General features: G+C 33.4%; 1 long non-coding RNA gene across 1 annotated transcript; it reads right to left on the bottom strand.

The window, feature by feature from the left end:
• Positions 1-9,570: 9,570 nt before the first annotated feature.
• LOC120080434 lies at positions 9,571-11,799 on the bottom strand. The gene is made up of 3 exons (XR_005482511.1): positions 11,426-11,799; positions 10,498-10,650; positions 9,571-10,390 (listed from the first exon to the last, which is right to left on the bottom strand). It is a non-coding gene; the product is annotated as an uncharacterized LOC120080434 (long non-coding RNA).
• Between the last annotated feature and the right edge of the window lie 892 nt (positions 11,800-12,691).

The following is a 12,691-nucleotide window of genomic DNA, read 5'->3' as shown; positions in this document are numbered from 1 at the left end:
CCATGGATCTCGAGATGGAGTCGATGTACTTCAACTTAGTATGGGATCTTGTAGATCAGCCTGATGGGGTTCTCCCTATAGGTTGTAAATGGATCTACAAGTGCAAACGGGGTGCTGATGGGAAGGTACAGACCTTCAAGGCTCGACTTGTGGCAAAGGGTTATACCCAGGTAGAGGGACTCGACTATGAGGAGACTTTCTCGCCTGTTTCCATGTTAAAGTCGATCCGTATCCTCCTATCCCTTACAACTTATTATAATTATGAGGTCTAGCAAATGGACGTCATGACAGCCTTTCTGAATGGCAATCTTGAGGAGAATATTTATATGGTGCAGCCCGAGGGATTCATAGCCCAAGGTCAAGAGCAAAAGGTTTGCAAATTGAATTGGTCTATTTATGGACTAAAATAGGCGTCTCGATCTTGGAACGTACGATTTGATGCTGCGATCAAGTCGTATGGCTTTGACCAAAACGTTGATGAATCTTGCGTCTATAAGAAGATCATCGACACTTCAGTAGTCTATAGTATAGGGATAAGACTGGGTACCTTATTCTGAACACTATGGATACGACCTACTTTGTATTTGATACAAACGCAATGATCTGACGTGTTTGTGTATGTGACATATGAGTGGGGTATCCTATATAATGAGTTTGCATAAGATCAAACCACAAAATAGTAACTATTAGATGTAACACCATTGACTAGTTAGATTTCTCCTTCACTAGGATGATCTAGGCAACTTAGTCTCAATCCTGGGTATATTATGAACTTCTGTTCACAAGTGATTTTTCTTTAATTTGTATGGGTGAGAATGGCCAGTTCGCCAACTCAATAAGTCTATTGGGGATAAGATCAAATGGGAGCTAGGAGCATAATAATACAAGATGGAATTCACTCCTTCCTGTCTTCAGGGTAAGTCGATGAGTGTTCCCTTAAATGGTGTCTCTGGACTTGAACAAAGGACCCCACTCTCTCATTGGCCCGAGAGGGGTTTCTATTTATTGGTTGGACCATAAACAAGTTGTTCATTAGAGAAGCACTAGTACTTAAGGAGTTTGGTTGGAGTTACGAACACTCGTGAAAGACTAACTTACTATTATTGGTCTATATCCGTGGACACAGAAATATCCTTGTTGGGGTTGATGCCCTAAAGTCTCGTGTCCTGTAGTTTGTAACTATATGAACACCTGTGATTGTTAATATATGATATTTACTTCACATCTTGTTGTTTTGCTCATTTACATGTTTTATTTGCTTTACCACAAACCAATAAACATAAAATCCCTGGTTATCTGTATGTGACTCAAGCATATATGTTGTGACATACAAGTGGATCATGTCTTGAGTGATAACCAAAATGGTTTGTAGTATATGGATATAGGAGGGAAACCTTATCTTAGTAATGCTACGGACGCAGCCCGCTTTGTGGAATGGTCACAAGTGTTGTGACTTGCCACAGATGATCTGATCTTGATCATTCGTGTTGGGGACATGAGAGCGGGGGCGTCCTATATAAAGAATGTATAAGACCTAACCACGAAGGGTAATGTCTCATTATATAACATCGTTCATGATAGAGACTTCACTTCACTAGGATGACCGTAGGTAACATGACCTCAATCCTGAGTGAGTTGGGAACTCTTGCCATTGAGGGCGGTCATTTGATTTGTATGGGTGCGAGTGGCCAAGTCGCCGATCCAAACCTGCAATTTTGGGGATACGTGTGATTTGGGAGCTGGAAACTCAGTTAAACAAGATGGAATTCACTCCTTCCTTGAGGCAGGGGTAAGTAGATAGATGACTCCCTAAAGGGCTGATTCCTAGCTTGAACAATGTGGCACCACACACCTTCTCTTGGCCCGAGAGTTGTTCATGCATAGTTGGCCTATGTTGTATTGTTCATTAGAGGAATCAGTGGTACTTAAGGAGTGAGATGTAAGTACAGGGGCAAAATGGTAAATTGGTCCAACTGTACTTACGAGCATCTGTGAAGGGTCATCGTACTCATGATTGGTTATATCCAATGGACACAAAAATACATCTGTGGTGAGAAGAGTTCAGGTGTTGGTCTTCGGTTGAATCACTGTGGCTAAAGAGTTTAGTCAGTTATTCACGTACCGTTGGAGCTTCGAGCCACAGGTTTATTAGGTCACTTGGGTAGCTTGGATAAAGTCGAGAACTAGTGTTTGGGTTAATTTGAAATGTTCAAATTAACAAGAGGAAGTTCAATTCTATATGATATAATTGGACTGGTTAATTATATATGATATAATTGGCTAAATGTATGAGATACATTATTTTGGAGGAAATTAGATATAACTATGATTTATATCAAGTAGAGGAAAAATCTATAGTAGATATATGATATCAAACTATAGGATATAAATATAATATGATTATATATATTAAATAGTTGAATTGATTAATTATTTAATAATTAACCAATTTTTTTTCACGTATGAACTTGTGAACGTGGGCTGTGAAGGTTAAGGTAACCGTGGGTTGATATTTAAAAATCGTTTTCATTTTTGTAGAGAATTCATTCGTGCAATTTGAAACCTCGCGCCCCAAAAGAAACCATGAAATATCAATCACCGAAAGTCTATACGATAGATTCTCTTTCGTCTAAACGATCGTATAGTTCACTCGTTCCCTAAATGATCGTATACCACTTTCTAAACGATCGTCCAGTTTTTCCTAAACGATCATGTAGTTTTACTATACGAGAAGCGTCCCCACTATACGATAACAGCATTCTTCTTATGTGCGCTTATCGTCTACACGATACTCTTTCCTCCGTCCTCTACCAAACTAACTAGAGCCCACACTTTTGGTTTTTGACGCCGAGGATACCTGGGTTTCCTTGGTGGTGGTGTTGTCCCCGAATCCTCGTTCGTGTACATTCGGATTATGCAATAACAGTCGAGAGACTGCCGGGTGCTAGTAGATTGATGGAGTTTTCCACTGCTGTAGGTTCACACAAAAGAAGATCGTCTTCCTCTAGTATGAACCCCTTTCTCTGTATTTTATCGTACTCTGAGCATGCTATTGATAAGTTTATTATGCATAACTGTTAGTATAGAATATATATTGTTTATATTCTGGTCACTGTGAAATCGGATAGATCTAAGCCCGCTCATGGAACTCTCATATTGAGATCCTTCAATCCTGTCGTGAGAAGAGTGCAGTTGTGGGTCTTTAGTAGAGTGTACCTAAAGTTAACGAATATTGATTAACTTGGTTAATGAGTTTAGCCAATTAATCTCATATCGTTGGAGCTTCTGAATTACAGGTCTACCAGATACCCTTGTTAGCTAACTAAAGGAATTAAAGAGGAATGATTTGAATTGTTCAAATCAATTTGAGGAAATTGTATATTAATATGATTAATATGTAATTGATTATGCATGTGATCTATAATTCAAATTAAGTTGGAAAGAAGCATTGAATGAGATTAAATAATTAATTTAATTGAATTAGATTCACAAAAAATTAATTAATAAATAGAAAGGTGTTGCACATAACATGCGATGTTTATGATAATTATATATATATATATATATATGTTAAATTGGATTTAATGTATAAATAGTTATTTAATTAATGTGCTAATTAATTAAATTAGTGTTATTTAATTAGTTGTGCACAAGAGAAAAATGGAAAAAGACTTGGAGAATGGGGTTGACCCTTCTCTATATAAAGTCTTCCTTATGACCCTTTTGAAAAAAGAAGCATTCATTGTGCAAATTTTTCCTTAAGCCACTAAAAGAAATCCTCTCTACTCTCCCAATGATTTTTCCTCCTCACCCTCTTCTAATAGGTTGATATCACCTATCCTTCTATTGGAATCCTCGAGAATAACAAGGTTATTCTAGTGGTTGTGTTAAAGATTGTTTGAAGAGACGTTCGTAGTGTTCAAGATCGTTGGAGGAGTCGTTTGTTGGAATATCGGGAGGATCGTTCTAGGAGCTTAAGATTGTTCGATGAGACGTTCGTGTTCAAGATCGTTGGAGGCATCGTTTGTTGGAATATCGGGAGGATCATTCTAGGAGCTTGAGAATTTATAAAGGTAAGAATGGTTCTTTCATTTCTCTAAAGCATGCTATTTCACATGTTTATTCTACACATAATATGTTTTAGTACATTGATTTTGTTAATGTAAAAATCGATTTATGGGATGCAAGGCGTTCACACGCTTCCGCTCGGGATTTTAATCCCATCAATAGGTAGCCTAATGTATTTAACGGTGTGTATAAGACCTGATTTAGCTCAATATTCCAGCTTAGTGAGCAAGTATATGGGGAATCTAGGGAAGGCACATTGGGAAGCTACTAAATGGGTACTAAGATACGTTGTTGGTACTCAGAAGAGAGGACTTCTATACAAACATCCTGACACAACTAGTCTGAATCTAATAGGTTAATCAGATTTTAACTTTGCTGGTGCCATGGACAAGAGAATATCATTAACATGGTATATTTTTTAGTTTGAAGGAAATATTAGTAGCACTTTCTACCACAGAAGCAAAATTTATTGCTTTGACAGAAGCTGTAAAAGAAGCCAAATATTTTTTCACCCCTCAGTGATGCAAATAAACAAAAGTAATGATTTTTGTTTTCAAACTTCAATGCCACCAAGCTAAGGTGAAAAAATATGTGTGCAACCAATTAATGACTTTTTTTTTTTAAGATGCACAGCATCAATAAGTTGAAGGTAGTAGCAAAAGAATCACAAATAATTACTCAAATATTCATTTTTAAACTGCTAAAGTTCAACTCCATTTAAAACAAGAGAGGAAAGAGTTATAGATGATTGAAGAAAAATAGAAGGTTTTCAAGGTAAAAAGAGAAGCATCCTCAAGAAAACTTAAAAAATAAGCCCAACAATGCATAATGAAAATAATAAAACTACAAACATTGGTGATCCACATCAACAAAGTTGTAAGCTTTGCCTAGATCAAACTTTAAGACAAACATAGACATTGGTATTTGATACATTATAATATTATATGATGCATGAGTATGCTATAAAATAAAATCATTCAACTATATATTATAACATTTATAATATAAATGATGCATGAATAATGCATAACCAATGATAGGATTTTACTATATGACATACATTATGACATGTAAATATATAAAATAAATCATACATCATATGTATAATTTAAAACAATTATTGGACCGGGATTGGACACCTAAAAAATTTGTTAAATTAATATAATACTTATGTTAATTTAATTAATTAAAAAAACTAACTGTTACAAACTTATTAGTCAACGGGTTCAAAACAAGTGAATCAGGTCTTGAACCATACGAACTGGACCATCGAGCACCCAAATCGGCCATGAACCACTTGAACCAAGTGAACCAAACACATACCAATTGAGCCACAAACTGAACTGCATGCGAACTGGTTCATTCTTTCCGTCTCGGAGTATTGCAATGTTGTAACCTAACGTTGCAATGCTACTATACAGAAGCCAATGTACAGTTGTGATTTCCTTCAAAATTTCTTTGATTTTGGCCTCAATTTCTCTAGAAAACCACCGGAATGATCACGATCGACTCAAAAACAAAGAAATACAGGCTCTATAACAATTTATGCCCAAAGACAAAGGGCTCTTACAAACAAAATTTGTAAAATAAAGCTGTAAAAATATGATCCAATCCAAAAAAATTTCAATAATTGCAAACAAAAAAAATCATAATCCTTCACCTAATGAAAACATACTGAATGCTACCCACCATCAGATCTGTAAATGTATTCTAGAAAATTGAAAAAAAAGTTTGGGACCAAAACCACACTCAAACTAATTGAAGGAACTGTGAAATTCCGTAGCGGAAATGGGGATCGACCCAATTTTTAATTTTTCACAGAATCAAGAATTTTACATACCAAAAAATAATTATGCATTAATTCAGAAAATTCATAGCATACGTTAAGAGGGAAAAGGGACAAGAATACAAACTACACCACCAACTCATTGATGGAGAGAATTACAGGGAGGAAATTGTAACTCCGTCTCTTTAATTTTGAAATTTAAATTTAAAATAAATGTAGATAACTATATATATATATATATAACTATATGTTGTATCAAATATAACACATAACCTATAGTTTTTATATTGTATCAAATACAATATAACCTATAGTTTTTAATTCTCTTAATCATTTGTGGTATTTAATATATTTATGCTAAATTTAATTATGAGTCAAATCCATATAATTAATATTTGAATCATATTCAAATATTTATTTCCTCTAAAATAAACTTTATATTATAATGTATCAAATACCTTATATAATTATATCACATACATAATTAATTTACTTATATCACATGTAATTAATTTCCTCAATTAATTTGAACAATTCAAACTAATCCAAAACTAATTCTCAATAATCCCGGTTGAGCTACAGAAGGGATCTTATGGACTTGTAGATTGAAGTTACGTGACTAATTAATTAAACTCATTTGATTAAATTATTCAACATCCATTAACTGTCAGTCACTCTACTAAAGATTGACAATAACACTCTTTGCACTACAAATATATTTCTTTATCCATTGGATATAACCAATCAAAAGCGCAATAACCCTTCACAAATTACTTGTAAGTACAACTAGGCCAAAATTACCATTTTTCCCTTGTAGTTACATCTAACTTCTTAAGTACCACTGATCCCTCTAATAAACAATAAGTCATGGTCAAACTATGACTAAATCCCTCTCCAGCCAAGAGAAGGTGTGACACCACATTGTTCAAGCCTCGAAATCAGTCATTAAGAGAGCAATTTATCTACTTATCCAGACGTTAGAGAAGAAGTGAATTCTGTCTTGTGTAGTTGTGTTTTTAGCTCCCTAATCAGACAAATCCCCAAATCAAAAGACCACCTTCATAGGCAAGAGTTCACAACTCAATCAGAATTTAGGTCATGTCACCTATGGTCATTCTAGTGAAATGTAAGTCTCTATTATGAACGGTATTATATAATGAGACTATTCATTTCGTGGTTCGGTCTTATACAAACTCCTTTGTATAGAACACCCCACTCATATATCTCTACATGAATGATCAGGACCAGATCATTTGTAGTAGTTTACAATAATTGTAACATCTACAAAGCAGGTCATATTCGTAGTGTCACAAGGATAATGTTGGGATTGATGTCCTAATTCTCCTGGTAGTCTCATAGTTTGTAAACACTTTATGAATATATTGTTATTAATAAAATAAGTGTTATTTTATAAGCATTTACTCAATCAAATAAACTAAGATCCGTGGTTATTTCATGTAACTTAAGCATGTATATAGAGACATACAAGTGGATCATGTCTTAAAAGTAATAACCTAAATGGTCTGTAGTTAGAATAAAGGAGGGTACATTATCCTGGTGACATTCGGATACGACCTGCTTTATAGATGTTACAAGTGTTGTAAAGTACTACAAATGGTCTGATCCTGACCACTCATGTGGAGACATGCGAGCGAGGGTATCCTATATAAAGAGTTTGTATAAGACCGGACCACGAAATGATTAGTCTCTTTATATAACGCCGTTCATAATGAGACTTACATTTCACTAGGATGACCATAGGTGACATGACCTTAATCCTAAGTGAGTTGAAAAATCTTGCTCATGAGGGCAGTCCTTTGATTTGTATGGGTGAGAGTGCCCAGATTGCAACTTAACAAGCCTACCATTTTGGAAATTCGTCTAATTGGGGAACTCAACTCAACTACAAGACAGAACTCAACTACAATAAGGGTTGATTCCGGGTCTTGAATATAGTGGTCACACCATTTCTTAGGAAGAGAGGACTCAGTCATACTAGGACTATGACTTATTGTTCATTAGAGGAATCAGTAGTACTAAGGAGTTAGATGTAACTATAGGGGCAAAACGATAAATTGACCCAACTGTACTTACGAGGGATTTATGATGGGTCATCGCACTATTGATTGGTCATATGAACACAAAAATAGATTTGTAGTGCGAAGAGTGCAACTGCTGGTCTTTAGTAGAATGACCAACAGTTAACGGATGGTGAACCTCGTGATTAAAGAGTTTAGTTAGTTATTTACGTACCGTTGAGCTTCAAGTTACAGGTTCATAAGATCCCCTTGGTAGCTCAATAGGTTCAAGTTGAGAATCTGATTTTGGGTAATTGAAGTGATCAAATTAACAAGAGAAATTTAATTATATGTGATATAATTAAATTAATTAATTATATGTGATATAATTGATATGTATATATTAGATGCATTAAATAGAGAATTAATATAAATATGATTTATATTAAATACCAAAACATAAGAAAAGAACTATGATTTATATGTTTCATAGGATGAAATATTAAAAACTATAGGTTATAAATATAATATGATAAGTTGGTTATTCATATTTATTTATAATATATTAATTATATGATAATATTCTTTTTCTTTAATAACCGATTGAGTGAGAGGTTATTGGAAGTTTTATGGTAATTGTGAGATAAAAAGAAAAATGGTTTTCCAAAATTGGTTGATGATTCATTTTGTGTCGTTTGACAAAAGAATTAACTATCGAGTAAAAGTGTTTTACTAAACGATAGTGTCTCATAGCCTAAACGATCAAGTATCGAGTTTACTATACGATAGTGACTCAGTACTACACGATCGAGTAGTAAAGTCTATACGATAGACTTCATCCATCTCCCACTTATTCGATCGTCTACCTCCTTGATTCCTCTATCCAAAGTCACACAGAGCCCAATACCAAGGTAACTCTTGTGGTGGTGTTCTAGTTCCATTCGAGGATCGAGGATTGAGTTGAACTCGATTGCGATCGAGGTTCATCCAGACGTTCGTTGAGATCGAGTTTTGATCGTTGCGTTCGAGTTCGTGCTATTGAACCAGTGGCTGAACGATCAGAGGGATACTTGAAGAAAGGTTCTTCAAAGGTTTGTATACTCTATCCCTTGTTTGTTCATTTATAAGAAGCATGTTGTAATTTATAGTATATGCATAATCTATTCCGTTTAGACTGTAATTGTTTGAGTTCTTTAACAATGAAATTTGGAATGATCCGCTTTCACTCACTGGATCTCTATGAATAAAAGATTTCTTTCAGATAAGATATCCAACTTTATCCATCTACAGACCATTTGGATTATCATTTAAACATGATCCACTCCTTACATATATATTTAAGCTATAAAAGATAAGCTTGGATGGTAGTTTATTGGTTTGTGCGTTAATGCTAATAAATTTCGAATAAAATATCTCATATTTTATTAAATAAATAAAATGTTTGTATATTATAATTACAAAGTACAAGACCTAGGAGATTTAGGACATCAACCCCAACATGATTAATGTGTCATAATTCCTTTGAGGAATACCTAAAGCACGAAAAAAAAAAAAAAAGTAGTAATTAGAACATCATCCTAGAAACCCATCTATTCTTTTCTATATGAGAGAAAAAGATGTCTCAAGTTACTTCCGATTAGTCCTAGATCCTCATAAATTCGACCATCCCAAGTCAAAAGACAAATGGAAAGGAAAGAAAAAACTTTATGTTTCTAAATTTAATAAATTGAAAACTAAAAATTTATAACATGGATATTAATTATGTGTAAATATCAAATTTTGTTTAAATGTTAGAATTCACGGTCCATTTAGAACCTAGTTATTTTCATTTGGTGTACTGGGAAACAATCTTAATTCAATTTGACTATTTTGGCTTACATTCTTGTTCGAACTCCCATCTTGAGATCTAGTTTTTAAACTCTCAGATTCTTCCACATCTCTGAAGGTGTACTCCAAATAGAGCAGATCAATCCCAATGTTCTACAAGATAACAACCACAAAACATAGACTCTAATTCACCATTTTATATACAAAACAAGAAACATGAACACTGACATGTTTGAGCAAATAAGTACAAAGACAGTGAGAGAACCTAACATGCAAAATTGCAGAATTTGAATTATGGAGGGGATAAGAAGTAGAGAAAGGCTTGGTGGTCTCAACATATTTAGCAAAATCAATAGAAACTTCACAAAGGAACCAACAACCACATTAACACTTTTCGAGTACTCTAAGGCACAACAAAACTAACAAAAACTGGAGGTGTAATAATAGAAAGCATCATCTCAAAGTTCATGTACACTCATATGAAAGGACAATAAATCCAATGACTGAGACCAAAGTAGAATGCATACCTTCCCCCCTCCAATGAGCGAACATATCAAGTAACTTTACAATACTACACAACAATAATAATAATAAATCAATAACTAACAAAACCAAAAACTAGCATCAACTAGATACTTACCAGATTTTGGGGATCTAAAACCCTGCAACAATAGCCACAAATATTCACAACCTATATAATCAATGCCACCAAAATAAAAGCAAGAATTTACCATTACTGATGAATTCTTATGAAACTTAAAGTCAAAATAAGTAATGAAATGGGAGAAAGAGAAAAACCTTGCGAAGATGACAAAAAAGACGGCAAAATTTTCGATGTGAGGTCTTTGTGAGTCAGAGCCTTCTGGGTTTTTTTGTTCATGTGGAATTGCCATTTGGTAAGTCACCTCTTGGATCAAGGTTCATTTTTTTGTAGAGACTTGAAGAATAGCTCTAAATCATCAACAACAAAACCATCACTCAATCGTTAACCACTGTACAACTTGCATCGTAAATCTTCAATTTTTTTTCTTCCTTCTGGTGTATAAAAGCTAAGAGACAATCGAAATATTGTCCAAGCAAATGAAATTGATCCTTTACGAATATCTTTCAAGCATGTATAATTTCTCTTAACTTGATGACTAACAACTATGATATGGGATCTTAAACATGGCCTAGAAAAGTTTTTTTTTAAAAAAAAAAAAAAAATTAGCTTTTGTTAAATCAAAATATTATTTTAGATGTATTTTAGCAATATCCAATCAAATATGAAATAAAACAAAATTATAAATCAGACAAATGTTTGAAAGTTTTCAAGTCGTTGTCTAATATTTTGTTTAAGGTTACTAAACATCCCGCAAGCAGAATATTGTATATTTCTTTCATAAACCAAGCATTGTCTAAATTCTTCAACCACTTTAACAAACAATTGGCATGCAATATCCCTCCCCACCTCAACTCGATTTCTGCAACCCGACTCAACATCCCGATCATCTAATTCTCCAAATAAAACATCTTTGTATAGGAACCAACCCATAAAAAACAAGCATTATTAGGACCACTTCTCAAAGAAAGTTGGGGGAAGAACAAATTTCACAAAAACCATCACAACCTACACATAGAAGTAAACTACATATCCCATACTTTTCTTTTTTTTTCAAGAATTCAGGAAGAAAACCCACAATCTGACAAAAGAGAATTTTTAATCGTATAAGATCAAACAACGCACCTTCCATATTCTTGTTAGGTGGAAGAAAAAGCATTCTGATGGGTTTCCAAGTACTGTCGAGCGATTTCAAGCACTATCGATCATTTTCAAGCAATACCAAGATACCACATGGTCTTTCCAAAAAGTAGAAAGGAGAAACGAAAAGATTAAGGGAAAAATTAAAGGACCTGAAAATAAATTTCAACTTCATCTTTGTTTGGAGGTTGAAGTCGTAGTTTCACTATCGAGTGAAATTTGTGTGGTTGATTGAAAAAATAAACATGGTCGATGTGAGGGGAAAGAGGGGAAGAAGGTAGAAGAGAGGAATGAGGAAAAAAGAGACATGGGTGTCGACTATTTTTGTGAGAGATTTGGAAGAAGAGAACGAACTTCAGCTAAAATTACTTTCAACGTTTACAAAAAAGAGAGAAGTTGGAAAAAGAAAGGGACAATTTCAAGATTTTGTTTTTTTAAATAATGTTATTTTAATATTTATTGACAAAAATGAGGATGGTTTGAAACTATTGACAAAAAATAATAGGATTGTGAAATCGTGGATGGGGTGCATGAGTTTCGGCACATAAATCGTGCACCCGATCCATGATTTAAGGCTAACCACGAATTAAGGTTAATTTTTTTTTTCTGTCTTCTTATATTTTTTTTGGTGTTTTTGCATCTTCGGAGAATTTTTAATGTGAAATTCAAATTTTCAAAGGACTATAGTAAAATAAAAATTGAATCAAAGCCACGAATTGGTTAAATATATATATTTTTTTAACATTTTCCCCCAACTTCTATCTTCTTCTTTTATTTTTTTAGTTTATTTTTTTTTTTTTTTTCATTTTCAGATAATCTTTAAATTCAAATTTAGGTAAAATAAAAATTGAATCAAATTTCTAGCACGAAGTAAGACTAAATCTATATTTTTTTTTCACATTTTCCCCCAACTTCCATTTTCTTCTTTTATTTTTTAGTGTTTTTTTGCATTTTCGAAGAATAAATTCAAATTTTTAAAGGCCTACGATAAAATAAAAATTGAATCAAATTTCTAACCATGGATTAAGGCCAAATCTATTTTTTTCACATTTTTCCCAACTTCTGTCTTCTTTTATTTCTTAGTGTTTTTTTTTTTTTTTAATTTTTGGAGAATTTTTATTGTGAAATTTAAATTTTTAAAAGTCTACGGTAAAATAAAAATTGAATCAAATTTCTAGCCACGAATGAAGACTAAATCATTTTTTCACATAGATTTGTTTTACAGTAGATTTTTTTTACATAAATTTGTTT

The sequence above is a fragment of the Benincasa hispida genome, chromosome 6, assembly GCF_009727055.1.
Source record: "Benincasa hispida cultivar B227 chromosome 6, ASM972705v1, whole genome shotgun sequence".
Classification (NCBI taxonomy): domain Eukaryota; kingdom Viridiplantae; phylum Streptophyta; class Magnoliopsida; order Cucurbitales; family Cucurbitaceae; genus Benincasa; species Benincasa hispida.
This window is presented reverse-complemented; position numbering and strand designations above follow the sequence as displayed.